General features: G+C 48.5%; 2 pseudogenes across 2 annotated transcripts; both read left to right on the top strand.

Moving 5' to 3' along the window:
* LOC308436742 (ornithine decarboxylase-like) lies at nucleotides 1-1,273 on the top strand (annotated as a pseudogene). Its single transcript has one exon. The product of its transcript is annotated as an ornithine decarboxylase-like (transcript).
* Nucleotides 1,274-23,729: 22,456 nt separating this feature from the next.
* On the top strand, nucleotides 23,730-26,806 carry LOC308437036 (H-2 class I histocompatibility antigen, Q10 alpha chain-like; annotated as a pseudogene). Its single transcript, XR_013975675.1, has 5 exons — nucleotides 23,730-23,857; nucleotides 24,054-24,323; nucleotides 24,499-24,774; nucleotides 26,308-26,583; nucleotides 26,711-26,806. The product of XR_013975675.1 is annotated as an H-2 class I histocompatibility antigen, Q10 alpha chain-like (transcript).
* Nucleotides 26,807-27,443: the final 637 nt, after the last annotated feature.

Here is a 27,443-nt window from a genome sequence, read left to right as displayed (position 1 = left end):
ATGTTGCATGCCTCTGGACACATTCTGAAGAAGCATCTGAGGTGGCTGAAAGCTCTTCCCCGAGTTACTCCCTTTCACACAGTCACGTGTAATGACAGCAGAGCCATAGTGAGCACCCTGGCTGCCATTGGGACTGAGCAAGCCAGACTGACGTACAGTTGGTGCAGGGGACTGGGTGCCTCCAGAGAGGATTCTCTATGCAAACCCTTGTAACAAGTGTCTCAGATCAAGTTTGCTGCCAGTAATAGAGTCCCCGTGACGACTTTTGACAGTGAAGTTGAACTGATGAAAGTCGACAGAGCACCCAAAAGCAAAGGTGGTTTTGGGGATTGACACTGAGACTCCAAAGCCACTTGTCACCTCGGTGTTCAGTTTGGTGCCACACTCAACACCAGCAGGCTGCTCTTGGAACAGGCAGAAGAGCTAAATATTGACGTCATTTCTGTCAGCGTCCATGTGGGCAGTGGATGTGCTGACCCTGCGACCTTCCTGCAGACAGTGTCGGATGCCAGCTGTGCCTCTGACATGGGAACAGAAGCTGGTTTCAGCAGGTCTCTGCTTGATATTGGTGGCGGCTCTCCTGGACCTGAAGATACAAAGCTTACATTTGAAGAGATCACCAGAGTGATCACCCAGCTCTGGACAAGTTCTTCCCACCAGACTCTGGAGTGAGGATCAGAGCTGAGCCGGGGGGATACCATGTCATCAGCTGTCACACTTGCGGTGATCATCATTGCCAAAAACAAAGAACAAAGAAACTAACGAAGAAAAAATTATAGAGGGAGCAGCCCGGCTCTGATGAAGACGAGGGAAACGAGCAAACCTTCGTGTGAATGACGGAGCGTGTGGACCGTTTAACTGCATTCTCTATGATCCTGCACATGTGGAGGCCCTGCTGCAGAAGAGACCCACACCAGAGGAGAAGTATCACTCATGCAGCATCTGGGGCCAGCGTGTGACGGCCTTGATGGAATCCTCAGCGCTGTGCCCTGCCTGCAGTGCATGTGGGTGAGTGGATGCTGTTTGAGAACATGGCACACACACCGTTGCTGCTGCTTCTACTTTCAATGGCTTCCAGAGGACACACATCTACTGTAATGTCACAGCCACTGTGGCAGCTCACGAGGCAGATCCAGAGCCATGGCTTCCCGCAGGAAGAGCAGGAGCAGGAGGTTGGCACTCTGCCCATGTCCTGTGCCCAGGAGAGCGGGATGGACCGTCACCCGCAGCCTGTGCCTCTGCTACTACCCACGTGCAGATGCCATTCTCGTAGCTCTTACCTGAAAGCTTAGCTTGAATTAAGGCGTTTGGGGGACCATTTAACTTAGTTACTGCTAGTTTAATGTCTGTAAGAGCAGGGTTGGCGCCAATGCCGAATGGAAGACTAGGAGTTGGAGGTCACACTGTGTTCCCATGGAAACTGAATATTTTATATGGATTTTTATTTTCTTTTCAGACATGATTCTAACTAGTGCCCCTCGGCTGCTGAGCAAGCATTTGTGGCTTGTAAGTTGCAGAATGGGCTAAAAGCTTACATTGTGACCCATTTGGAAATAAAGTATCTTGAACTAACTGGGCATCGGGAATGTTTGCACGTATCCCTTAAAGAAGGCACACACTTCTGCACAGGCTGCTGTATCACAGTGAGTCTAGCCCAGCCCAGCACAGGAGAGGCGGAAGGCCCGGGGCTGTGCCCTCTGTACATCAGTGTGCTCAGCCCATCCCAAGGGTTTTCAGTTGGCTGTGGACTTGGTACCCAGCGTCTGTTAAGGAATGTCATCTGCCTAGTGACCTGTGGGTCTGGCCATGTCCTAAGGAGGACATCTGAGGTAGTTTGAACCTTATCTGCAGAAACCCTGACTGTTCCCTCCACCCTTGCCTTCACTGCATCACCGCCTAGTGACCGTGGGAAATATCATACAGCATTCCGCTGTCAACTTCCTGTAATAAATTCAACAAGAGAAAAGAAACTTGTAACATCAGGGTAGACAGTTACAGGGTAGGTACAGAGAAATCTTTAAATGTGTGGCTTGTGGCCGTCTTAGCCACCGTCTCCTCATCACCATGGAGGCATCTTTGCTGACAGCCATCTCCAAGGGTCCAGTGCCAGGAAAGGGATGAAAAGAAGCTACCAATCCCTGATCAGGAAACCCACCAATTCCTGAGCTACGGAAAACTCAGGAATGGCTACTATGAAATATAGATAAGCACATGTTTGTAGAATAAGGATTTAGTATAAAATGTCATGTTAGAGTCTATGGGCATCACACGCTTTCTTGTCTTCCTGACTGTGTCAGAGCCCTGGGACCATAGTTACAAACCATTGTGAGCTGCAGTGTGGTTGCTGAGAAGTGAACCTGGGTCCTCTGGAGAGAGGCCAGTGCGTGTAACTCCTCAGACATCTAACCAACCTGTTATATTTGATAAAGAAGTTATACTGATTCGTGTTATATATTTCTAAGGCCCATTCAGCTTCACAGTGAGATTTGTCTAGCTTTTTGTCCTTGCTCACCTTGTTAAGTCTCAGTTATTTGGAGAAACTGAATCACAAAAACTGTGGTAATCAATAATGGAACAGTATAAAAGCAAGATACCAGGCTCCTGTGGAATAAAGTTTCTGCATTTACGGTTTATTTAGACATAAAGGATCTTCACCTCAAATTACTAAGGCTCAAACTTAACAGAGCTAAAGTTGCAAAATCTTAATCTTAGGAAAGTTACTGAATTACTGTAAACTGTTGAGGACAATTAGTACATGCAAGTTAAGAATAGAAAAAAGTTTATTTACCCTCCTGTATAAGTTTGCAAAATTACTAGAAACAAGGAAAAGATGTTCAGTGTAGACATCCTTAGCAGCCAACAGTCCCCAAACCTTTCAGAGATCTGCTGAATGTGACATTTAAAATATTTATGGAAATACCTTGCTATGCCAGAGACAACTCTTCTCCCCAGCTACTAGAAGTGACCCCCAGGTCTTCACAGACGATGATGGGGTAGAGAAGAACTCCACTTGAGGTTGCTTTAAATGTGACAAATCAGTCATTGTGTGAAAATTTGCCCTTCATCTTGTGTGTCACAAGGATCTTGTCCTAACTGTGGACAAGCAGGACCTGAGGAACTGATTGCCTTGTTTTTCTTGGACAAGATGGGCTAATCCCTCAGTGTCCTCCATTAATGGACAGTATTTGGACCTTTTGGACTAGGCAGGGAAGATTCATGCTGCCCTGGCTCCTCTGTCCCCAATGAAATCAAGACTACCCCAGAGGAGCCATCAGTGATTGTCTAGGAATCAGATACATCTGTCAGTTTTAATAAATCTTGAAGCTGCTTGGTCCATACTTCCTGCTTACTCAGGTGAAATTCATTCTTCTAAGATGTCCCTTGGTGTTGACAAGGGAGAGCTTTGTCAGTTTAACCACCAGCAACAACACAGGCTTCAGGTGTTTCTCAGTTCTCTTCCTGTGTGAAAATCATGGGACCCTTTCCTAGAATTGCTACAGGTCTAGACACTAATCACATTGTTACCAGATTCTAAGAGGAGATACATTCCCACAACAGATGTCAATGTAACTTATTACTATTCCTTTGTGTAAAGGAAGTTGTTTTACAGGACTGCTCTCAGTATCCAACCAGCTGTGTCTTGTGGTGAATAATCGGATAGAAAAAACTGTAATATTCATGTACCTCTAAGGATACAAGAGGTTAAGCAAGTTGCAGGATCTTAAAAAGGTGGTTTGAGATCTGCAAACGGGAGTTTTAAAGGTCTAAGGTGCTTTTACTGTACTTTATAAGGGTCTAAGGAGATGTTTTGAGGTCTGTAAAGGCAATTTGTAAAGTTATATGAAAGCGATTGAAGGTGTATGTAAAAATGAAAAGTGGGTCAGATTGCTTCTGTCTTTATGCTATTGTTATGTTATGATCTTAAAAGTTTAGAGTTGGGCAGGAGACATGCTCAGTGGTTAAAAGCACTGACACCTTTTCCAAAAGTCCTAGTTCAAATCTCAGCAACCCGGAAATTGCTCACAATCATCTGTAATGAGATCTGATGCCCTCTTCTGATGTGTCTGAAGACAGTGACAGTGTACTTATGTATAATAAATAAATAAAACTTTAAAAACGTTTATCGTTTTAACATTAATCCCTGGGGTTCTGCTGAGTTATTGATCTAGCTATGATAGACAGTGATAGCTATAATCTTACTCACAGGCTCAAGATCATGAATTTCCTACGGTCGTCTTCTAAGTATAGACATAAAGGAGCTTCTCACTGAGCTAACAGTATCTGTCCAATTGTATACACCCAATGTTTGGATAGAGGAAAGATGTTCATGCTTTTAACTCCTAACCCCTTTTGGGGTCCTTAAGTTTTCACTACGACTCAAAGGCATGAGTCTGCCGCCTGTTCTACAGTGTAAAGTCAGTACAGATTACACAGTGGTATATTTACATATCTAAATTCATCTCATTTTATAAACTTAAAAAATCTTTTTAAGTGTCAAGGCATCTCCTTGAATCCACCTCTCAGGGGTCACATGGACTCCAGCTGTGTCCTGTCTATCATCAGCCTGTTTCAGCTCCTGCCTGGTCAGCTCCTTCCTAAGGGTGGGGTTTCCTCCTCTTCCTGAGGTCTGGGAGGCCCCACCCCCAACTAATGGCCTAAAAGTTCCACAAGGTGACCTAAGAAGCAAATTTCTTCCAACCTCCTTAACTTCACCTTCTGACCCTTATGTATACAGACACGTTTCAGTCAAATGCTAACTCCAGGTGTTTCCTCAAATCTGCGTGACAGACAGCTTCATGGCACCTGCCCCATGATGGCTCAACTTAAAGATGGATCTGCAGTCCTCAGCTGCAGATGGTCCTACAGAGCCTGGACAGAGAGGGAACAGCATGGTTTTTTAAACCTAGACAGCATCACAGCTTTCATGGGTCCCCAAAGATGCTGTCACACCCCAGACAACAGGCAGCAGTGTAGAGAACATGGTAACTCGTCAGTCACCTCTTCCTATTTTGTCACCTTATATAATGAATAAGAGGAAGGGATGTTTCTTAACCAACAACCTCCCCCATCCTAGAGCCAGCCTGCTTTCAGCCTCTGTGTGCCACAAGCCACATCATCACCAGCCACAAAATGTGACAGATTTCCACTGTGGCCACACGTTGTGCGCCCTTGTCCAGACCAGGTCTTCACAGATCGCTCTTTTGCTCCCCTACTCACTACCCACCCCAATAAACCTTCACATGGGGTCTGTTGTGTGGTGTGAACTTGACAACATCCCTTGGTTCTGTGATCCATGCAAGAACTCTAACAAGCCACACAGGGTCAGGCCTGAGTGTTTCCCCAGCTGGGCAGGTGTCTGTTGGAACAGACCTGACGCTGCATGAAGTCTGAGCAAGAAGGAAAATTGTAAATGTCCAAAGAGTAGAGGGGCACTTCTTCCTATTCCTGTTTAATTTTTTGTCCACCTGTCTGTCCACAGATCTATCAACTACCGACCTATCTACCTACCGACCTCACCCCAGTCCTCCATGATCAGATATCCTGCTCTGAGGAGGTAAATGTCCCTATTTCTTTCCCCATCTCCTCACTTGCCCGACTTAACAGTGTCTCCTGTGACTACATCAGCAGTAGCACCCAACAGGCAGGGGACAGACAGGTCCTCAGGATCAGGGGCAGGAATGGAGTAGGAACCATCTGTGCTCCCATTCCTGGCATTCCCACGGTCTTTTCCATGGGTCCTCCATCCAGAGGTCCTCCAGGTCAGGCTGAGGATCATACACATCCTCCTCCCTCAGCTCTCACTGAGTGACCCTGCACCAGGAGGCTGTGCCGTGTGCATTTTGTCAACTCGATACAACCCAAGACATAATTTGGGAGAGGATCCTGAAATGAGAAAATGCCTCCATCCACGGTGCCTTTAGGAAAGTCTATGGGGGCTTTGTAAAATTATTAGTAATGATTAATACGGAAGGACTCAGCCCAGCCGAGGTCGTCTTGGCTGGTGGTCATGGACTGTATAAGAGGCTGAGGATGCCATGAGGAAGAAGGTAGTTAACGATGGTCCTCATGGTCTCTGCTTCAGTTCCTACCTCTAGAGTCCTGCCTCCAGGTCTGCCCTGAATCTCTTCCATGACAGACTGTCATGCGGAGGTGTAAACATAAAGAAATCCTTTCTTTCTCATGTTGCTTTTGGTCTCGGGGTCCTCTCAGAGCCATGGAAACCATCACTAAGACAGGTGCACAAGGGCCTCGCTCTGCTCCTCAGACACCACCTTCTCCTGTAGCACAGTCCTGTCCTTTCCTTGTCCTGGAGCAGCACCCACAAGGCTGCTCACAGCCACCTGTACAGCTCCTGGGGCTCTGATGCCCTCTCTGACCTCCTAAGGAAGCGGGTCTCAGGTACAATGGGTGGTGCTCTTAGGGAACCAATCAGCATCTCCGCGGGCCATGATTATATAATCCAAGCAGCCCTTGTGAAGCAGATTCTCCCAATCCCAGATGGGGCAATGGCACTGGGCTTGCTGCTTATGTTTCTGGTGCGGGCTTCTGCGGGGAGGGGCAGGGGTGGCACCTGAGAAGCAGCGTCCCCATTTAGCCCACCTGACCCCCCCCCTTCTCCACCGCATCCCGACCCCGCCCTGCTCCCCTCCTGGCTGGTGAAAAGTCACATGAGCCCTTAGGGGGTACCTGAAGTAATATAAATAATGGAATTTCTTTTTCTTTTACTTTTTCTTTTTATTTTGTACTTTCTTTTTTATTTACTGGCTTTTTTTCCCCAAGGTGTATTTTGGTTCTAGTCAGTTTTGTCAGCACTGGAGTGATCCGGTTTCTCCATGCCCTTGTATTATCATTGGTATCAGTCTCCCACATGCCAAGGTTAACTGCTAACCTGGATAATTAGACAAGTTAAATTAGGGTTCTCATTAAAGAAGAGGTTCTTGTGAACTTAGATTGTTTCCTGTCAGAACTAAACATCCAGAAGCCTCCTGCTCTTCCTCTGCCCCCACAAGTTACAGTGCTCCCTATAATGAAAAGGGAATAGCACTTTCTGAGTGACAGGGTCTTTTACAATCCAGGGCTGGAGTGAGAGGGAAGATCCACACACCCTGTGAGCCCACTGTGTTCCAGTGAGTGCTGCACTGGGTTCCACAGCACACTCCAGGGATCCTGTGTGACACACCTGTACATTCTCACCACAGAGTCAGGATCTGGGAGTCATTTTCTCTGACTGAGTGTCAGAGTTCACCACATTTCTACTACACACTTCCTGATGGATGATCACTTGGACCAACAGTTAATGCCGATCAGCAAAATGACCACAGTGTTAGACTCTCTGTGGTGGCAGCCTTCCAGTAGCACATGGCCCTAATTTCTAATTTTAATATGAACTCAAACATATTATTTATTTTCCATTCATCTTCCATTTTGGGCTCCCTGTCTCATGCTATAGAGCATCACATGAGGACGGCCATGTTGATCCACTGGCTCCTGTGGATTCCCTCTTAGCTTCTGAGTCCCTCAGGAAAATGTGCAGTTCTGTGCTGAGGGACCAGCTCTACCTGCAGGTCACTAGTGTGATGACAGTTGAAGTGTGAGACACACAATTCAGTGTCATCATTGATTTAACTGTGTCTTATGTAGATCTCAGTTGACCTTATTAACGATGTGACTTCTTGAACCTTCCACACAGATCCCACAAAGGCCCATGTGACCCATCATCCCAGGTTTGAGGGTGAAGTCACACTGAGGTGCTGGGCCCTGGGTCTGATGTCAGTTCTGGAAACTTCCTTGTGTCAAGATCTTCCTTGAACTCTCACAGCTTTTCTTCTCACAGGTGGAAGAGGAGACTACGCCCCAGCCCCAGGTTAGTGTGGGGGTGAGGTTGTCCTGAGGACATTGGAGTGAAGCTGGAGATGTTGGGAGCTCTGGGAACCCATAAAGGCTCCTCCAGAGAAATCTTCAGGGGCCTGGGTTGCACTGTGATATGAATACATAAATATACATATATACGTCATATACATATACACATACATATACATATACACATACATATATACATAAATATACACATACATAAACACATACACATTATTTTGTTTTACCCTAGGCAGGGACAGCCCCCAGAGCTCTGACGTGTCTCTTCCAGATTGTAAAGGTGACACTGTGGGACCTGAATGGGGAGGGGCAATGTGGACATGATCGGGTTTCAGAAACTCCCAGAATCCCCTGTGAATGGTGGGTTGTTGGGATTCTGACTTCACAGTGATGGTTCGTGACTCTCTTTCTCTAGCATGAAGACAGCTGCCTGCAGGGGACTGAGTGACAGACGGTGTGTTCAGGTCTCTCCTGTGACATCCAGAGCCCTCAGATTTCTTAGACAACCTTGTCTGATGTTCCCTGTGAGCCTATGGGCTCACTGTGAAGAAATATGGAGCCCAGTCTGCACTGCCCAACAGCACCCTGTCCCTGCACTGCCTGTGTTCCCTTCCTCAGCCAACCTTCCTGGTCCTCCAAACACTGGGGACATCTGTATCCTGTGAGCTCCATGCTGCCATGAGCTGCAGCTCCTGACTTCACACCAGAACAAAACTCTGAATGTGAACGTGATTGTTAACATCTTTGGCTTGAGGGGTGATTGATTGTTAAATTAATGGATAGAGAATAGATTTTTTTGGTGTGTGTGGAGATTTTTGCTTTTTTTTTTTTTTTTTTTTTCAGTGTTGCTTTGCATTGTGGATGTGTATTACAGGAGAGCAAAGTCCTGCTCAAAGGCCTGTACCATTTAAATCATCTCATATTTAAAATAATAAAGACACAGGAGGCATCAACTGATGAAAAATCCTGCAGCTCAGCGAGGAAATGTTAATGATCCTACAAACCAGAAAGAAGCTGGTCTGATGTAGTCACCGTAGAGCCTTTCTATTTGAGCTGCCTCAGGCCCATCAGTGCACCACGGCAAAGCACGGCTGTGTTAGTGATGAGGATCCCGAATATGTATTGGGCAAGACTTTATAGTCAGCAGCTGGTGGGGGGTAAGTGTACAAGCATCTGATTGAAAGTTTCTTACAGCCTTTAACATAATTGGATGGTGCTGGAAGTCATATCATAACCTTAATTTCTACTTCCCTCTGCATTGGTGGTCGTTTGGCAGGGGTTGACTTGTAACCTGGGGTGCAGGTTTGCTGGGGGTGTAACTTGGGGATGCAGGTCCTCTTTGGAGTTAGCCCAGAGAGTGGAGCTATGTTCAGGTTTTTTTGGAAGATAACCTGGGAACTAATGCTTGGTACCAGCCTGTTTGTTTGCCTGAGTTCAGTTCTCTGGAATGGAGTCTGAATTTAAAAGCTTTGGCCTCGCACAGGCAGCAGCTGGCTGACACTGCCACAGGTGGAACCTGGGCAGGATTCTTGGTTCTCAAGAAGGCAATGCTGGCACCTATCTGACCAGTAAATGCTTTTTCTAATGTCATGGTGGGCACCCCTTGTCTGTGCCAATTCCAGGAATGAAGGAACTTTCCAAAGAAACATTCAAACCCAATTGTCTCCAGGGTGACCATCAATATGGCTCAGGGTGTAAAAATTCTTGCCACCAAGCTTGGCTCCCTGAGTTTGATTCATGGAAGCCACATGGTGAATGAAGAGACCTGACTCCTGTAAGTTCTCCTCTGAGCCTCACACAGGCATCACGCACATCCCTGCACAAAATTAATAAATCAGTGCAATAAAACTAAAAAGAAACCATGATGGCTTCATGTTGAAGGACACAGAAACACATGTGTAACTTGTGTCCAATTTGCCTTCAGACTTTCCAGAGGGTAAATTTTCCTGTCTCCAAAACATACATTGTGATAAGAAGCTTCCAGAAGGATTGAAGGGCAACCTGTGCAAGGATAATCACAGGATTTTAAATTATTTTACATGTTACATATTTAAACTATCACTGTATGTGTACAGTGTGTGAAGGAGGGCACTCCCCAGCTGTGTGGTGTGTGTTGGGGCAGAGGGAGTCAGAAGACAACATTGGGGATCCAGTTCTCTCTCTCCATGAGGAGTCACCTCACCTTCCTGGCCTGTGTGCCACCGTCCTGATTATGGAGGTGTTGAGAATTGGAACCCAGGGCCTGTGGTGGACAAGGTGGGAATTCTAGTCACCGAGCCACATTTCCAATGTTGAAATCCCGTCAGTAGATAAGTGTTTTCTCTTATTTCAAAGGCCAGCACTAAAGCTTTTGTCTAGAGATGGAATTAGAGACTACCTGTTAGAGACAGACATGGTGGACTACAAGAAGAGCTTTAGTAATGAAGCCAGCTGGTCTGAGCACCTAATTATGGAGAATCAGGCCTGAAGTGGAAATTTCTGAATTCCTCGCAGACTCAGTTGGGTTGTGTGATGCTTTTCTGTAAACTGTCTTATGAGAGGATGTTTTTGCTTTAGGAGAAACATAGATTTTTCTGGAATCTGCCTGGAAAGGGGGCATGTGATGTTTTGCTAGAGTTTGAGAGATGTCCCTCTTGATTGAACACATCATATTTGGAAAAGGTATAAATATAACCCAGCAGACTGCTGACGATGCTGTGTGGCATTGGTTCACCTTGCCTTCTTTGCTGCTCTTCCCTGGGCTTTGCCAAGGCTGGTCTTCACTAGTGATGCCCAGACATTGGTCAGCCCTGCCTTCTTTGCTAATAGTTTGTCCTGACTTTGAGGAGAGGAAAGACCAACAAACTTCTGGTGGTGTTCCAGCAGCTTCTTCCTGCTCCTGCAGACTGAGGCCAATTGGTAGAGCCTCAGAGTTGCTTCTGGACTGAAAGGCCATTGCTCACAATTGTGTGATCTCATTGCTGATATCCGAACAACACAGAAAGCTCCCCAAAGGACTATTTCTATACAGGTGCACATCTTCCTTTGCTGTATTAACCCTTTCTTTCTATTACCTCTGGTGGTTGGTGGGATTGAAGTGAGATTAATACATTTAAGTAAATTTATTAAAGTACTTTTGGGCAAATATAAACCTACACAGGGCATCAGGACTGTTCTCTGTGTGGGTTATGTGACCAGTGCTGCATTGGTGCTGGAGGACATCCGATGTTGGATAGACTGAGCACTGTGGGAACAGATGGGAATCTCATTCCCTTGGATTCTGTGACCCTGAGGAATCCATGGCTTCTCCCACCCAAACCTCTGCAGGTAACTTAGGAGGCTCAGGCCTGAGTGAGGCCAAATGCTGCAGAAAAAAGAATCTCACAGAGCCAAAGCATGAAATAAAAATTGTGTCAATTCCGAGTAAACTATGGATCTGGAGAGATTGTTCAGAGGTAAAGGATGCTTACTGCTGTCCCAGAGGACCTGTGTTCAGTGGCCAGCTCTCACCCACGTGTAACTCCATCTCAGAGGGGATAGGGCGCCCTCTTCTGGCTGCCTGTGATACTCCATGCATGTGGAGCACAGACTTGTGGAGACAAAATACCCATATACATAAACAATTTTTTAAAAGAATGAAAAAGAAATGGAGGTAAATAAGATTTCTATAGAGAAAGAGATTCTTGTACAATATTGGGGGTCATTCCAGCAGTAGGAACACCCCCAAACTCTAGTGCAGGTCTTTGGGATCCTCTGCACTTGATGTACACACTGGTCTTAGGGATTCAGCAACAGAAGGAAAAATCGACACAAGTCCCCAGAGTGGCCCTGATGCTACTGCTCTATGAAGACTGTGTGTTCATTTGTGCTGTTTGTGTTGATATGTCTTGGCGTAGCTCAGGTTGATCTTAAATTATTATTATTTTTCAAGATTTATTTATTATATACTCTATTCTGCCTTCATATGTTCCGTCTGCATAAATCGACCAGAAGAGGGCGCCAGATCTCAGATGGTTGTGCGCCACAACATGATTTCAGAGAATTCAACTCAGGACCTAAAGAAAAGCAGTTAGTGTTCTCAACCTATGAGTCATCTCTTCAATCCTGACCTTGAATTCTTGATCCTCCTGCCTCACCTCAGCATGCTAGAGCCGGGATCACATGTGTGGTGTTCTGTGATGTGTCTGTGTGTGTGTATGTCACAGTGACTGGAGAGTGTGGTGTCCAGTAACAATCCGGGAAGAACCCTGAGGTGCAATCTCACTCAGAAGTTGTGTTTCAGCCCGAAGATCATAAGGACCCGTGAAAACCGCAGAACAGAGGATTTAGGGCTGAAGGGAAAATCCCTGGCTGCTTCCGCATGAAGAGGGCAGAGGAGAAACTCCATGCCTTCCCCAGCATTCAAAGCTCACAGCCCCTTAGGTGATCCTGAACCTGACCTGCTCCTACTCCTGTGTCCTGCTGCCCCCTGGCGGCTGTGAGCGGCATCGCAACTCGCAAGGGTCGTGAGGACAGACTGGGCTGTGTCAAATGTCCCTCCAGACTGCAGACTGCAGAGTCCAGGAACTGCTGGCCGGCTTCGCGTGTCCCGGTAACTGTCTGGGTCACTCTGAAGAAGGGCCACACTAAGGAACCGGGAATAACCTGCACAGCCCCCACATCGAAGAGTTAGTTTTTATTTTGTTGATGCTGTTGTATCCAGAGTCATAGGCATCCCGTATTCAATCCAGTTGCTTACTCAAGTCTGCCGTTCCTTTTATATACTGTGGGGCGCCGCCCACACATTCCCACGCTTCCGTCATTACAAGGTGGCGCGGATATCCGGCTGTGGGGCGCCGCCCACACATTCCCACGCATTCGCCATTACAAGATGGCGCTGATATCTGGCTGGAGTTAGCAGTAAACAAGCCATGTGCCACAGGCTGGGTAACTTCCGCTTCATGACTTCCGCCTCTTCCCGTGGCGTCATGGGGCCTGGTGAGTTTCAACCAATCAGGGGGCTCCGCGTCCAAGGCAAGGACTGATCCCTTTATAAGGGGGCGAGCTGGACAGCTCTCTCTCTCTCCCCCTTTTCTTCCTCTCTTCCCCTCGTAGTTTTCGGCCGTCTCGTGGAGCTTGTTCGTCTTGTTCGTCTCCTTGGATCTCTTGGTTTTCCCCGTCCTTTTCGTTACATGAAGCAAGTACCGGTTTTTCCAGATTAATAAAGTTTACCGCAGAAGGATTCTATTTTGTGTGCCGCGTCGTTCTTGCAGGCGAGACGGTTGCGCGGGACATCTGGTGCCTCAAACCCGGGAAATTCGACCACTCCATCGTCTGCACCACAGAATTCAGAACTGCGGGGAGATTAGTTCGGCAAGGTATGTCTGATCCTGGATCTTTCTTTAATTTGGTTTAAATCCTCCACGGCCGTGTGAAGGGTCCGTAGAGGCTCCGGTCTTCGTCAGTGCAGTTTTTATTCTCTTCCTCTTAATTTCCTCTGTGTCCAACGGGGCTGGTGTTAATTTTGTGCTTAAGTCGGACGTAGATAAGCAGAGGCACCCCTGCGTTCCATAAGTCTTTGTAGATAAAAAAAGCGAGAACGCGCTGAGACTTGCCTTTCAGTTTCGCCTTGGGCCGCCACGCGAATAAGCCGCGGGCATTACATCGCTGTGATGGGCTCTTCACACTCGACCATTACAGCCCTGCAGTCAATTCTTAAGCAGAGAGATTTAGAATTGCCCACCCGCATCTTGCAGCGTTTTGTAAGAGAGGTTGAGCGAACGGCCCCTTGGTTTGCGGTTTCGGGGTCTCTCTCGCCAGCCTCATGGAACAGATTGGGTAGAGAATTAAACTGTGCACAGAATGCCGGAAACCTCGGGCCCGGAACCATGGCTATTTGGACGATGGTACAAAATTGTTTAAGAGATGAGAGTTGTAGGCCCGCCGTCGCTGCGGGGCAAGAGGTATTGAGTGAAGCGCAGGATAGGCTATCAGAAGCCGAACAGAGTGAGAGAATGGGCGCGCGCAGGAAAAGGTATTATCCCCCTAAGGAAAAAGGACCTCCAGAAACGCGGTATAGCGGGAGAGTAGCTACCCACGAACCTTCAGATTATTATTCCCTTATGCCCTCTGATGTTAGGAGAAGGGGAGTCAGTTTGTACCCTGTAGAAGACTTCGAGGCTCTAGACATTGATAGCCCCGAGACTTCAGATGATGATTATGAGCGAGAAGGCTTAGACCCAGAAGAGGAGGCAGGGGTAGATGAAGGAGCAGCTAGTTATGAGGAAAAAGGATATTATCCTGAGGAGCAGTATAGGCCCACGCGCTTGTCCCCAGTTGTCCCCACAGCGCCCCCTTTACCGGTGGCCCCTCCTCCATACGCGGCACGCACGCCTGTAAAATCCTTCTCGTTCCTCCCGGAAAGGGTGAGAAGACAGATGTGTCTCGCTTTCCCTGTGTTTGAGACAGCTGAGGGTGGCCGCGTTCATGCCCCCGTAGAATATAGTCAGATAAAAGAATTGGCAGAGTCAGTCAGAAAATATGGGATAACCGCCAATTTTACCATCGCTCAGCTTGATAGATTGGCTACCTCTGCCCTAACTCCCTCCGATTGGCAGACAATCGCCAAGGCTGCTCTACCGAGCATGGGACAGTATATGGAGTGGAAAGCTCTTTGGTATGAGGCTGCCCAAACCCAAGCAAGAGCCAATGCTACAGCGTTGACTCCTGAACAACAAGAATGGACATTTGATCTGTTGACGGGCCAAGGTCGCTATGCGGCAGATCAGACAGCTTATCATTGGGGTGCCTATGCCCAAGTGTCAAGCACAGCCATTAAGGCCTGGAAGGCACTTTCAAAAAAGGGAGGGGCCGATAATCAGCTTACAAAAATCATTCAGGGACCCCAGGAGCCTTTTTCAGATTTTGTAGCCCGCATGACCGAGGCGGCAGGTCGGATCTTCGGGGATCCCGAGCAGGCTGCCCCTCTTATTGAACAGCTTATTTTTGAGCAGGCCACCCAAGAATGCCGAGCCGCTATCGCCCCTAGAAAGGGCAAAGGTCTTCAAGACTGGCTTCGAGTCTGTAGGGAACTGGGAGGGCCACTTACTAATGCAGGTCTCGCGGCAGCCATTTTGCAGTCCCAGAGGGGCCCGCCACGAGCCCCTGATAGACGGGTCTGTTTTAGATGTGGAAGATCCGGACACTTAAAAAAGGATTGTCGGATGGTCTCTAGGGACCTTCCGACCCTTTGCACAAGATGTGGCAAGGGGTACCATAAAGCTGAACATTGCCGCTCTGTTAGGGACCTCAGAGGCCGGCTCCTTCCCCCGTTAGAGAGTCAGACTGCCCAGACCAATGAGATGCCAAAAAACGGGTCACTGGGCCCCCGTTCCCAGGGCCCGCAAAGATATGGGAGCAAATTTTCCAAACCCCTAGGGGAGAGCAAGGTGAGCACACAGACAGGCCAACAAGAATGGACCTGCGTGCCTCCTCCTCACTGGTATTAATGCCTCAGATGGGCGTTCAGCCCATCCCTGTAGGAGCGGTCACCTTGCCTTCGGGGACCCTAGGACTGATCCTCGGACGGGGGTCCCTTACAGCGCAGGGATTAATCATCCACCCAGGCATAGTAGACAGTGACCACTCCTCCGAAATACAGGTACTGTGCTCCAGCCCAACCGGCATATTCTCTGTAACTCAGGGTGACAGGATTGCACAGTTATTGCTCCTCCCTGATAGCTCTAATAGAAAGACTACGGAAAAGGCAGAAAAACAGATGGGCTCCTCTGGGACCGACTTAGCTTATTTAGCGGTATCTTTGAATACCAGGCCTAGGCTTAACTTGTGGGTTAATGAGAAGAGATTTCAGGGTATCCTTGACACAGGGGCTGATAAGAGTATTATATCCACTCATTGGTGGCCCAAAAATTGGCCGGTTGTAGAGTCATCACACTCCTTACAAGGATTGGGTTATAAGTCCTGCCCCACCATTAGTGCAGCCTCGCTCACCTGGAAAACCCCTGAAGGCCAATGTGGGCAGTTTGTCCCCTATGTACTTCCTCTTCCGGTTAACTTATGGGGGAGAGATATAATGCAACAGATGGGGCTAGTTCTGTCCAATAAATATTCGGCACAGGCTTATGATATTATGGGTAAGATGGGATATAAAGAGGGAAAAGGCTTAGGACGCTACGAACAAGGACCCCTAGAGCCTGCCTCGCCTAACCCTAACAAAGAAAGGCAGGGTCTGGGTTTTTCCTAAGCGCCATTGAGGCAGCACGGCCCATACCTTGGAAAACGGAGGAGCCAGTATGGGTTCCTCAATGGCCGCTTACCTCCGAAAAGTTAGAAGCTGTTACCCAATTAGTTAAAGAACAACTACAATTGGGTCATATAGAATCCTCAACCTCCCCTTGGAATACCCCCATTTTTGTGATTAAAAAGAAATCGGGAAAGTGGCGATTGTTGCATGACTTGAGAGCCATTAATAAACAAATGCATTTGCTTGGCCCTGTACAACGCGGTCTACCGGTTCTCACGGCGCTCCCAAAACATTGGCCTTTAATGATAATAGATATTAGAGATTGTTTCTTTTCCATACCTTTACATTCTCAAGATAGGCCCAGGTTCGCCTTTACCCTTCCTTCTATTAATCATGCAGAACCCGACAGGAGGTTTCAATGGAAAGTCCTGCCTCAGGGCATGGCTAACAGTCCGACTATATGTCAGTTATATGTTTACCAAGCCCTTATTCCTGTTAAAAGACATTTTCCATCATTAACCTGGGTTCTTTATACAGATGACATCCTAGTATGTGACAAAGATTTGTCAATCTTAACAGAGGCTTTTCCCCTATTGCAGCAAGCGTTGGAAAATATGGGCTTACGTATCGCCACGGAAAAAGTTCAGATTTCTGATACTAGTCAATTCCTAGGGTCTGTGGTATTCCCTGATAGGATTGTCCCTCAAAAGCTTGAGATAAGAAGGGATCACCTCCACACTCTTAATGATTTTCAAAAATTACTGGGAGACATTAATTGGCTTAGACCTTTTCTTAAGATTCCTTCTGCTGAACTTAAACCCTTGTTCGATGTTTTAGAAGGGGATCCGCATATTTCCTCACCTAGAAGTTTGACCCCGCGAGCAGAAAGAGCGTTACAGTTGGTAGAAGAAGCTATACAGGATGCGCAATTGGTTCGCATGGATTATGATAAACCTTTCTCATTATGTGTTTTTAAAACAAACCGGCTCCCTACTGCAGTGCTTTGGCAGCAAGGGCCCTTATTATGGGTGCATCCTAATGCCTCGCCAGCTAAAATAATTGACTGGTATCCAGATGCTGTGGCGCAATTAGCGCTGAGGGGGCTAAAATCTGCCATCACGCATTTTGGCAGCGAGCCACAGCTGTTAATTGTTCCCTATAATGCCATGCAGGTTTCCACTCTTGCTGCCACTTCAAATGATTGGGCTATCTTAGTCACTTCCTTCTCAGGAAAAATAGATAATCATTACCCAAAACACCCAATTTTACAGTTTGCTTTGACTCAACCTGTAGTTTTCCCCAAAGTAACGTCCTGTAGTCCCCTAAAAGAAGGGTTAGTTATTTATACTGACGGTTCCAAAACTGGGCTGGGGGCTTTTGTGGTTAACGGTCAGGTCTACTCGAGGCAATATGCAGAAACTTCCCCACAGGTGGTAGAATGTTTAGTGGTTCTTGAGGTTTTACAGCGTTTTTCAGAGCCTATAAATATAGTGTCTGATTCATCTTATGTTGTTAATGCTGTCAATTTGCTTGAGGCGGCTGGCATTATTAAACCGTCTAGCAGAGTTGCCTCAATTTTCGCGCAAATTCAAAATTGCCTTCTAGCCAGAAGATCGCCCTTTTTTATTACTCACATTAGAGCTCATTCTGGATTGCCAGGACCTATGGCTAAAGGCAATGATTTGGCAGACAGGGCTACAAAAATAATTGCTATAGCCATGTCTTCGCCGCTAGAGGCTGCTAAAAGTTTTCACAAAAACTTTCATGTAACTTCCGAAACTTTGCGGCGCCGCTTTTCCATTTCCAGAAAACAGGCTCGCGATATTGTTGTCAATTGCCAAAATTGCAGTCAGTTTCTGCCTGCGCCCCACTCGGGGGTTAATCCTCGGGGCATCCAGCCTCTTCAAATATGGCAAATGGACGTTACCCATGTCCCCGCCTTTGGTAAGCTGCAATATGTACATGTATCCATTGATACCTGTTCAGGAATAATTGTAGCCACTCCCTTATCTGGAGAAAAGGCCTCACATGCCATCCAACATTGCTTGGAGGCTTGGAGTGCCTGGGGTAAGCCAAAGTTCTTAAAGACAGACAACGGGCCGGCTTTTACCTCACAAAAATTTCAACAATTTTGTAGCCAGATGGCTGTGACTCATCTTACAGGTTTGCCGTATAATCCACAAGGACAAGGTATTGTGGAACGTGCTCACCGCACTCTTAAATCATATCTAATAAAACAGAAAGGGGGGGTTATGCAGGCCTTGCCCCCCGTGCCTAGGACAGCAATATCCATGGCACTGTTCACCTTAAACTTTTTAAATCTTGATGACCATGGCCATACGGCAGCTGAAAGGCATTGCCTACCCATGGATAAACCAAAAGAGATGGTAAAATGGAAAGATGTCATAACTAATGAATGGAAAGGACCGGATCTTGTGTTGATAAGATCCAGGGGAGCTGTTTGTGTTTTTCCTCAGGATGAAAATAATCCTTTCTGGGTTCCCGAGAGGCTCACGCGAAAAACGGCAGAGACTCCTGATGACAGCCCTGCTCCTGACGCGGTGGAACCAGAGAGCCAGAGAAGAGACGAGATGGGCGATTCTGTCGGCAGTCCTGAAACCAATTCCAGCGGAACCTGATGCTACAGTCTCCCCTAACCTTTTCACCCCCGATACTAATTTGGGTGGGGGTGGGACTCTTGGGAGCAATCCTTTGCTGCGGACTTGCGTTGCTTCTCTGGCTGGTTTGTAAGCTCGAGGCCCAAACAAAAAAGAGTCAAGGTGGTTACTGCCCAAGCGCCTGTCGCTCTAGAACATGCAGCATCAGCCGATATCTGTTTGTCTTTGCTTAAGCAGTAGGTCGCCGGCCAGACAGCTCTTGCACTCCTAGAACTTCGGTTCATTGCACAGGATTAGAGTGTCTGGTTTGAGCAGCCCTTGAGGGATGCCGAGCTTAGCATCGCACTGAGAAACCCCTGGTCGCGGGGTATTCTCCGGGAGATAAGCCATTTGTACGAGGGTTTCCTGCCCCAGTGTCCCTCCCTCAGAAAAACGGCAGAGGACAGGTCAGGTGTACTGCGGGCTACAAAAGGCCTAGCGGTTACTCCTGTACATGGTCTTTATACACCTTAATGAGGATTTGACCTCTATCTCCGCCCTCCTAATATGGGTGTCCTACTTTGCTTAAAGTATAAAAGATAGGGGGAGATGTGGGGCGCCGCCCACACATTCCCACGCTTCCGTCATTACAAGGTGGCGCGGATATCCGGCTGTGGGGCGCCGCCCACACATTCCCACGCATTCGCCATTACAAGATGGCGCTGATATCTGGCTGGAGTTAGCAGTAAACAAGCCATGTGCCACAGGCTGGGTAACTTCCGCTTCATGACTTCCGCCTCTTCCCGTGGCGTCATGGGGCCTGGTGAGTTTCAACCAATCAGGGGGCTCCGCGTCCAAGGCAAGGACTGATCCCTTTATAAGGGGGCGAGCTGGACAGCTCTCTCTCTCTCCCCCTTTTCTTCCTCTCTTCCCCTCGTAGTTTTCGGCCGTCTCGTGGAGCTTGTTCGTCTTGTTCGTCTCCTTGGATCTCTTGGTTTTCCCCGTCCTTTTCGTTACATGAAGCAAGTACCGGTTTTTCCAGATTAATAAAGTTTACCGCAGAAGGATTCTATTTTGTGTGCCGCGTCGTTCTTGCAGGCGAGACGGTTGCGCGGGACAATATACGATGTAGTCAATGTGAGGTAAAGTAGAAAAAAAACTGCAGCTGAAACCCATGTGGGGCTTGGCCCAAGAAAAGCCTCAGTAAACAATTTGTTTGCTTTTTGAAGCAAAGTATCCATCCCTCTTTTTCCTGCCTTTTGTTCTACTCTACTGGAAATGAAAGCTCCCATTCTCCAATGCCCTGGTAGAGACCATTGTAAAGTTGTGTGTGTGTGAGTTTACAACAGTAACCAGTTCTCTTAACTGACTGCATTCCGTACTCCCAGTGTCTTAAAACATTTCTCCCCACCATTCCTCCCTCAGTCCCCAACAGTCTTCTTAATCACTCCCTTCTCCCAGTGTTCCCAGTACCAACAGCTGCAAACTGTAACCTGTATTTTCTAAGCAGCGCACTGCAGAACCTTCAGAGGAGCTGCAGGCCCCTCCTTCAGCCCCAGCTTTAAGATGCTTCCACAGACACTGTCACAATTGGTGGCTCCTGAAAAAATGTCTGCACCAAGGCAACACATCAGCCTGAAGCCATCACAGTCGTTGTCCATGGTGTCTCATCTTCTTTCCCCTAAGCAGGAGCTGCCCCTCAGGAGCAGGACATGGTGGGTCAGCTCCTCTCCAGTCTCTCCCAGAAGCTCCACTAAGATGTCACCTCAGCAAAAGCCATCTGTGGCCAAGAAAGATTTTTCACTCAGGAGCCTGATGCAAGGGAGGTGGGGAGGGGGGCAGACAAAAAATCCTACCAATCTCTGTGCAAATCCAAAACCACACCACCAGTTTCTGTGCTTCCCACAAACCCAACCAACATTGATCAGGAAACTTATCAATCTGTGAATAGGAAAACCTAACACTCTTCAACCTTTTATAAACAAAACAACATAAAATGAAGAAAAAGAAAAGAACCTGCTGCTGAAAATGACACAAGGTATTTCCCAAAAACAGCCTCAGTAAACACAGGGATGGTTTTGGAAACAAAGTATCCATCCCTCCTTTTCCTGCCTTTTGCTGAATGGTACTAGAAATCAAATCTCCCATACTGCAGAGCCCTACACTGGGCACCACTTATACAATGTGTGCTTTATGTCCAAACAGTCATCAGCTCTGTGGTCCCCAATCTGTGAGCTGCTGATGATCAAAGCCACAGCCAGTCTCTCCTCCCTGCCCCAGCCTACACTGAGAAGCCCGCACAGGAGCTGACAAGATGGTGGGGCCATGACATCTCCTCAGCCTGCAGCCATCACAGGAGCTGTCCATGGTTGGGCACCGCCTTTCCTGATCAGCCAACTGCAGTCATGAGGAAGTATTCCCCGTGGTGACACCTTCCATGCCTTAGCCTACAGACTTGGTAAAATACCACCCCAGGAGCTGTCCCAAAGGTGCTGGCCACAGTGACAGCACCTCCTCCCCAGCCACCAGAGCAGCTCCACAGAGATGGTGCTGTAGTGTTGTATTTTTCTAAACCTTACTTTTAATATAGGTTCTTAAATGTTTAACCTCCCTTCAAGGTCACTGCCCACCAGAGTTAGTAGAGAAGAAAGGTTATTAGGATGTTTGGGAAGTGGATCTGTTTAGAAATTGTTCTTTGGAGAAAATCCCACACTTTCAGGAACTCAGCAGTTCTGTTCACAGGTCAGCAGCGGCAGCTTGATTGGCTCCCGATGACTCCGTGGATACACCTGCACTCCAGGTCATCGGTGTTGGGATAGGAGCAGGAACAGGTCAGCTGAATCAGCATGAGTCAGCAGAGGGATTAGGACCAGCAGAGACACCAGAAGTTCTTTGCCATGCCTCTCTCATGGAAGTGAAGATCAGTGAAGACACAAGACCAAGAAGCATTGCAAAGCAAGCTATGCAAGCAAGCCCAGCCTCCCGTCTCTGTCCACTGGGTCCTATTTATACTCCCTGCAAACATCACAGGTCTCCATGGGTCTTGCCTCACCACGTGTCCTGCCTCAGCATGTGAGTCTGTCTTAGAAAAACTCCACATAAGTCTGTATCATCCACAGATTGATGTCACTCTGCCATTTAGCCTGAGTCTACATAGGCAGCAAGGAGCCCCCAGCACACATGTAGTTCACAATGCTTGTCTCTCTATGGAGGGCCAAAAAACAGAGTTCCACAAAACAATTTAAGGTGAACCAATACCTGTGTGTCTTCATCAAATAACCCTTGATCATAAGTCCTTTCATAGGCTTGCTTTAACAGAACATCCTTCTACTGTGTTTGCTCCAGGAAAACATTTCTTCACATGTTGTCACAACAAAACACCATTGAACACAACTGACTTTCTAAAGATACCTGAAGTTTTAACTTCACGTCACCTCAGAAAGGCTGGTGCCAGCTTGGAAAAACTTCCCACCCTCACCCATGGAGGCTTCCTTTCCAGGCTATGTAGTTCCTGAGGTCCTGTGTCTCAGGTGCCCTTCCACTGGGATACCTTCTCCCTCAGGGCTGTGTGATCCTGGGCTTCTGACTCCTGGGACATTCTCCATCTGAGTAGAAACACTTACATTTTGGTGCAGTGACTAGAACAGGCTCTTCTGGTGCCTGTGCTTCCTAAAGCCGACACGTGAAGGAATGTTTCACCACAGCAGACACAGGTGAGAGGATGTTTTCCTAAACCAAGCATGTGAAAGGACCCATGATGTTAATTAAGAAGGAATATAAATGTGACCCAACAGATTGTGGAAGAAGCAGATATTGGTACCTAGCCGTTTCTTACTGGTCATCGTTTGCCTGCAGATATTTTGCTGAAAACTGCTCTATGTAGCGGTTCCCCCTCAACCCACCAGACACTCCTTCTCCGCCATTCTCATGAGTGTTGTTACCCTGTTACCCTGCTGACCTCCATGGCTAGTGCACCCGTCCTGATGCTTATTTAATGTCAGGGAAGGCTCCTGGGAGGAACCAGATCCTCAGGACTGGAGACTGACTGCTCAGTAGCAGATGTCCGGAACACATCATGACCCCTGTGCACCAATGCCACTGCTGATTCCTTTGCTTGTTTCCTTGACAACCAGACCTGCCATGCCTTAGGAACGTTAATACCTATGGAGGATGTCCCTATTGGTCAGGTAGGTTAAAAAAACAGAGCATGGGACATACCACAGGACAGATGTACACAACTGTACAGTTCCTCATGGTAACCACGTTTGGATAAACAGTGGAGAACCTTGGAATAAACTGTGAAGAATGGGGGGGTTCATAAATTTTATGTTTCCTTTGATACCAAATCCTCTTCCCAGAAGACAAGGGGGTCTACTGTGCAGAGAGAATGACCCAAGTCCACACAGACAATCTAAGGACCTTGAATGAAGATCCTTGTAAATCAAACACCCATCTGCAGCTACAGAAGCTTCTTCTGTGAATAAACAGGAGTCTGGGTCTAAGCCCAAGGGTGAAAGACAGATCCTGGGGGAAGAGGCAAAGTCTCCTCTTTACAGATGAGGGTCCTGCACTCAGGCTTGGCAGTGTGAACCGCGCTCTGCAGAACAGAGCCTGGTCTCTGTGGGGTCCTTGTGGGGCTTGTGTAGCCATGGGATACCCGGAAGTGGCTTTTCTTCTTGAAGACTCCAGTGTCTGACTCTGAAGAGAAGAAGGAAGAGAATGGAGGAGATGACAGAGAGAGTCTGGCCTGCGGGTCTCTCCTGTCTTCTGACAGTTTCTGGGTTAGAAAGACAGACACCATGACAAACAGCGCTCTGTCCACAGCACAGGATTCATGCAAAGTCTCAGTCCCCAGGCAGTGAGGTCAGGTGTGGGGAAGCCCAGGGCTGGGGATTCCCCATCTCCCCAGTTTCACTTCTGCTCCTAACCTGTGTCAGATCCTTCTGCCCGGACACAGATGACGCGGCGGCGCATCTCATTCCTATTGGGTGGCGAGATCCCGGGAAACCAATCAGCATCTCCGCGGGCACTGACTATAAAGTACCCCCCAACCCCCCGCAGCTCGCGGGACTCAGACGCGGGTGATCACCGATGGGGGCGATAGCCCCGCGCACGCTGCTCCTGCTGCTGGCGGCCGCCCTGGACCCGACTCAGACCCACGCGGGTGAGTGCGGGGTCGGGAGGGAAACGGCCTCTGCGAGGAGGGGCGGGGGAGGCACCGGGGAAGCCGCGTCCCCGCGTCGCCCACCTGACCCTCCGCCCTTCTCCACCCGCGTCCCGACCCCGCGCCCTGCTCCCGGCCCGCGCACCCGCCCGGGGTCCCGGGAGGAGGTCGGGGTCTCACCGTGCGCCGCCCCCAGGCTCACACTCGATGCGGTATTTCCACACCGCCGTGTCCCGGCACGGCCTCGGGGAGCCCAGGTACAGGGAAGTCGGCTACGTGGACGACACGGAGTTCGTGCGCTTCGACAGCGACGCGGAGAATCCGAAAGCCGAACCGCGCGCGCGGTGGGTGGAGCAGGAGGGGCCTGAATATTGGGAGGAGCAGACGCGGATCGCCAAGGGCCATGAGCAGATTTTCCGAGGGAACCTGAGGACGCTGCTCGGCTACTACAACCAGAGCGGGGGCGGTGAGTGACCCCGGGTCGGAGGTCACGACCCCTCCACGTCCCAACACTCAGGACAGAGACGTCCGGGGTCCAAGACCCGAACCGGTTTCCCTTTCAGTTTACCAAAGTTGGTGGGCGGGGCAGTGGCGGGGGCGGGGCCGGGCGGGTGGGCGGGGCTGACCGCGGGGTCCCACAGGCTCTCACACAATCCAGTGGATGTAGGGCTGTGAGTTGGGGTCGGACGGGAGTTTCCTCCGCGGGTATGATCAGCACGCCTACGACGGCCTCGATTACATCGCCCTGAACGGAGACCTGAAAACGTGGACAGCGGCGGACACGGAGGCGCTCATCACCCGACGCAAGTGGGAACAGGCTGGTGAAGCAGAGAGACTCAGGGCCTACCTGGAGGGCGAGTGCGTGCAGTCGCTCCGCAGATTCCTGGAGCTCGGGAAGGAGACGCTGCTGCGCTCAGGTGCTGGGGCCGCGGGCAGCTCCTCCCTCTGCCCTCGGGCTGGGGCTCAGTCCTGGGGAAGAAGAAACCCTCAGCTGGGGTGATGCCCCTGTCTCAGAGGGAAAGAGTGTCCCTGGGTCTCCTGATCCCTCCTCTCCATGACTGCACTGACTCCCAGGGCTCAGCCTTCTCTCTGCAGAGTTCAAGTCTGTCTCAGGGGGAAGGAGAGAGTTTCCTGACAGAACAGTGAGGGCTCCCTGCTGTCAGCCATGGCCTCTCCCAGGCTGGCTTCTCTCCCCACAGCCATGTGTGGACACTGACTCCTGTCCTGCTGAGTGTGTTACACCTCAGGACCGGAAGTCTCCTTTCTCTGATAGGAGACATGGGCTGCACTACATAAGACAGTTTTCTTCAGTTTCTAGAACTTTCCAGAGAATACATTCTTGCAGATCCTTCCCTGTCTTTGTGGATTGCATTTCTTTCATGCCCCATTTCTCTCCGTACAGTGGAGAATGGTCACATGAACCCTTTTGGGGTACCGGTGATAATATAAATTGTGGAATTAAAAAAATTTTTTTTTAATTTTTTCCTCTTATTTTTTACTTTCCTTTTTATTTACTTTTTTTTTTAATGTCTCATTTTGGGTCTACTCAGTTTTTGTCTGAACTGCACTGATCCAGTTTGTCCCCGCTCTTGTATTAGGATTGGTATCAGTCTCCCATGTGCCAGGGTTAACTGCTAACCTGGATAATTAGACAAGTTAAATCAGGGTTCTCATTAAAGGAGAGATTCTTGTGAACTTAGATTGTGTCCTGTAAGAACTAAACATCCAGAAGCCTCCTGCTCTTCCTCTGCCCCCACAAGTAACAGTGCTTCCCATAATGAATCAGGAATTGGACTTTCTGAGAGACAGAAAGTCTCTACAATCCAGGGCTGGAGTGAGAGGGAAGATCCACACACCCTGTGAGCCCACTGTGTTCCAGTGAGTGCTGCACTGGCTTCCATAGCACACTCCAGGGATCCTGTGTGACACACATGTACCTTCTCACACCAGAGTCAGGATCTGGGAGTCATTTTCTCTGGCTGAGTGTCAGAGTTCACCACATTTCTGCTACTTCACACTTCTTGATGGTTGATCACTTGGGTCAACATTTAATGCTGGTCAGCAAGATGACCACAGTGTTAGACTCTCAGTGGTGGCAGCCTTCCAGTAGCACATGGCCCTAATTTGTAATTTTAATGTGAACTCAAACATATATTAAATTATTTATTTTCCATTCATCTTCCATTTGGGCTCCCTGTCTCATGCTATAGAGCATCACATGAGGATGGCCATGTTGATCCACTGGCTCCTGTGGATTCTCTCTTAGCTTCTGAGTCCCTCAGGAAAATGTGCAGTTCTGTGCTGAGGGACCAGCTCTACCTGCAGGTCACTAGTGCGATGACAGTTGAAGTGTGAGACACAGAGTTCAGTGTCATTATTGATTTAAATGTGTCTTGTGTAGATCTCAGTTGATCTTATTAACTGTGTGACTTCTTGAATCTTCCACACAGATCCCCCAAAGGCCCATGTGACCCATCACCCCAGATCTGAGGGTGAAGTCACCCTGAGGTGCTGGGCCCTGGGCTTCTACCCTGCTGACATCACCCTGACCTGGCAGTTGAATGGGGAGGACCTGACCCAGGACATGGAGCTTGTGGAGACCAGGCCTTTAGGAGATGGAACCTTCCAGAAGTGGGCATCTGTGGTGGTGCCCTCTGGGAAGGAGCAGAATTACACATGCCATGTGGAACATGAGGGGCTGCCTCAGCCCCTCACCCTGAGATGGGGTAAGGAGGGTGTGGGTGCAGAGCTGGAGTCAGGGAAAGTTAGAATCTTCTGCAGACCCTGAGCTGGTCAGGACTGAGAGCTGGGGTCATGACCCTCACCTTCCTTTCCTGTACCTGTCCTTCCCAGAGCCTCCTCCATCCACTGACTCTAACATGGTGACCATTGCTGCTCTGGCTGTTCTTGGAGCTGTGGTCGCCATTGGAGCTGTGGTGGCTGTTGTGATGAGGAGGAGAAGAAACACAGGTAGGAAAGGGAGGGTCTGAGTTTTCTCTCAGCCTCCTTTAGTACAGTGCTCTGCTCATTAATGGGAAACACAGCCAAACCCACATTGCTACTGTCTCCAAGTGGGTCTGATGTCAGTTCTGGAAAGGTCCTTGTGTTAAGATCTTCCTTGAAGTCTCACAGCTTTTCTTCTCACAGGTGGAAGAGGAGGAGACTACTCTCCAGCTTCAGATGAGTGTGGGGGTGAGATTGTCCTGAGGACATTGAAGTGAGGTTGGAGGTTTTGGGAATTTGGGAATTCATAAAGGCTCCTCCACCGAAATCTTCAGGGGCCTGAGTTTCACCTTTGTAGGAAAACATACATATACACAGATACATCCACATTAATATACGCATACATATATGTATAAATTTTTGTTTTACCCTAGGCAGGGACAGCCCCGAGAGCTCTGACGTGTCTCTCCCAGATTGTAAAGGTGACACTGTGGGACCTGAATGGGGAGGGGCAATGTGGACATGATTGGGTTTCAGGAACTCCCAGAATCCCCTGTGAGTGGTGAGTTGTTGGGATGCTGACTTCACACTGATGGTTCGTGACTCTTTCTCTAGCATGAAGACAGCTGCCTGAAGGGGACAA

This window comes from Micromys minutus, assembly GCF_963924665.1.
Source record: "Micromys minutus genome assembly, chromosome: 25".
Taxonomy (NCBI): Eukaryota; Metazoa; Chordata; class Mammalia; order Rodentia; family Muridae; genus Micromys; species Micromys minutus.
Note: the sequence above shows the minus strand (reverse complement) of the source record. Positions and strands in the feature narration are given on the sequence as shown.